The sequence below is a fragment of the Helianthus annuus genome, chromosome 8, assembly GCF_002127325.2.
Source record: "Helianthus annuus cultivar XRQ/B chromosome 8, HanXRQr2.0-SUNRISE, whole genome shotgun sequence".
Taxonomy (NCBI): Eukaryota; Viridiplantae; Streptophyta; class Magnoliopsida; order Asterales; family Asteraceae; genus Helianthus; species Helianthus annuus.
This window is the reverse complement of record NC_035440.2, coordinates 160,132,302-160,135,370: the sequence shown is the minus strand read 5'-3', so window position 1 is coordinate 160,135,370 and position 3,069 is coordinate 160,132,302.

The window sequence follows — 3,069 nt, the reverse complement described above, 5'->3', positions numbered from 1 at the left end:
TCCTTACAAGATCGTTATCATGTTCATGGTTTACTAGTTAACCAAATCAAAACATCAATTTCCTACTAATTTGACAAGAATACCATAAATAACACTTGAACTTGCATCATAACAATCAATTAACATCAATTATCACAATGATTCAAATATTTATCACAAAACCCATATAACCTTATATGACAATTAATAAAACTCATGAATTATGATATGAATGAATAAATCCATATTCTAATACTCATTCCTAGACTTGTGTTAATCATAATTCAGCCATAACCTTCATCAATTCACCATAAATCTCTGTTACTGGAATTCAAGGATCATCAAAACATCTTCATATATCAAAATTAAGCATACCTTTTGATATACTAAGTATGAGGATCACTTATTTAGCCTTGAATCACCTTCAATTTGGTTTTGATTCTTGAGTCTTGAGTGAAAATGTGAGATTAGGGTTTTGGAAGAGAGGGAGTTCGCTCCTGGTGTTTTGATCGAACAGAACCACACACACAAGTGTGTGGTTTCATACTTATCTAATGTTTTATTAAAAAAAAACATTTTTCCAAATTGGCATAATTGATCCCTCTAGTTTTTAAGTTAACAAGATGGTTAAAATTCTTGGATTTTCCATCTTTTCTATTAAGATTTTAACTAGGTTAATTATTCCTAGTTAAATTTTTATTGTTGTTATTATAAATTTTTTAACCTACACATGTACACAAACATATATAGTTTAATAATTAGAGGTGTTACAATATGAGATGAGGATTCCCAATACTACCTTGCAAGGATTGTAAAATCTCAGCAAGTCTTTAAGCGGATATCATGCATTCTCACTGTTCTCGCACTTTTCACCGTTTTGCCTAAATCCTGACCCTATATATATATATATATATGTCGTAGCACTTATTTCACAGGTTACCATCTTCCTCCGAGAGTAGTAGGATATATGACAATCACGAATGGAGTCATGATTGTCACACCCCAACCGATGGCGGAAACATCGGAGTGAGACGAAATAGATTGCTCGAGATATCATAACACTAATAATTGTGACAAGTATTTTAAATTGTAAATTTCATTTCATTTCTAAAGAATCAACTACAAGAATTTGAAGTAAATACAACATCATAAATAATGAAATACAATATAATAAGAATACAAATTAAAGTGTGTATCTAAGCATCCTACTAGATTCTATGCATAGTTTAAAAAGCCTTACCAAATCGGCTTGTTCTAGAGCAATTTTGTGGAAGTTGAAAAAAAATAAATCTCTAGTTAGCTCTTGATCAGTTATCATTTTAGTTTTAAGTCATTTATTTCCTTTAGTTGAGTTAGCGTGGTCTTCGGGTTTCTAACATTTTAGCCACTTTTAAATTCCATTTCCACACCCTTAGCCCATGCCTAGTTGCAACCCAAATAAAGTCCTCATGATTTATGTGTATGGTTATTGTTAGTGGTGGACATTTGATCCTATGGCAAGCATATGACATGGCATGATTCATTGTCTTGGCTTTTGAGTGTTTCACATATCCATTACATGTATGTACCGAAAATTCGCCGAGTGTGTGAACATTGTGAGGAGTGTAAGATTTACATGCCATGGATTCTATTGGCATATCATTGTTCTTGTTTTATCGTTACATGTATTTTAGGCTTGTTAAGTTCATCTAGTAATTGTCTTTCTTGAAATTCTTCAAATCTTTTATATATTTATTTTGCTTGCGGTTGAGTATGTGTTTGGATGCCATTGAGGGTTTTGTTCATCATGGTTTGCTTGAGGACAAGCAAAGTTCAAGTGTGGGGATGTTTGATGTGCTTAAATGTATACATATTTATAGCATAATTTTATCCCCGTTTTACCATCGTTAATCTGTGTGTTCACGTGATTTGATACTTATTTTACTCATTTGTGAAAATTCCAGATTTAGTTGATGTTTGGTGAGAATTGTTAAAGATTCATGAAGAAATGTGAAGTTTAGTACATTCTGATCATGGTTAAGGGCAAGGCCATGCCTCACATAAACAAGGTCCTGCCCCAAACAAAATGTCTTACAAGCAAGACCCTGCCTCACACAAAGCATGGCCATGCCATAACCCGAATTCCAAAATAAGCGTTGTGTATCTGGCTTCCACAAAAGAAAGGCGTGCACCCTCTTTTTCTTCTTCAGAACTAAAGCAGACCCAAAAATAGCTTTAAACATATTCTCACGTTACCAAGTCCCAGCTGCTATGTTGGAATAGTTGTCTTGAACACCAGAGAACCAATGGGAGTGATAGATCGAGTCAACATCCAGTTTCACAGAGAAGCAAGGCCTTGTCTACAATCAAGCAGGGCCCTGTTCCTCATGCCCTATAAAAGAAGAGAACGACTTCTCTTTCAGGGAGGCCCCTGGAGTTTTCACCTACCATTCTAAACTCCAAAATTTGGTGATTCCATCCATTTTTAAGCATCAAGAGGGCTTCTAACATCAAGGAGGATCATTATTCATCAACCATCCTACTTCCTTGCTTGTTTATGGTTTGAAATTTCTTGATTTTAACCATGAATTTTGGTACTTTAACAAGCATGTTTGTGGTTCTTGTAAGCCATATGGGCTAAACACTTGTAGTTGTCTAAACTTTGTTGAAGCTTATGAACATGTGATAATATGGAAGAAGATGTGATGATTGTTTTTGTTAATCTTCATAGTGATACTTAATCTTGTTCTTGGAGTTCATGTGCATGTTTAAAGTCCTTGTTCTTGAATATTTGCTCATAAGTATTTACATGTTGTGTTGGAAAGCTCATGTAAAGATTATGATTATTGAATCTTGTTAACTTGTTAGTATGATTCATAGCATGAAACTAGGAATGGTAATTGCTAATATGATGTGAATGATGATTTGAACATGTGACAACCGGTAATTAACGGCACCTAATTACGCGATTAACAAACATTAGGACGATAATAAATAGTGTTTAAGGCGTATATTAACTTAATTAAGCCTTTGGAGTGCCTAGGAACGTCTATTCGGCTCTACAGTGCGTGAGTGGTGGTTTACGGGAAAACCTGGTAAACGTTAAACGAC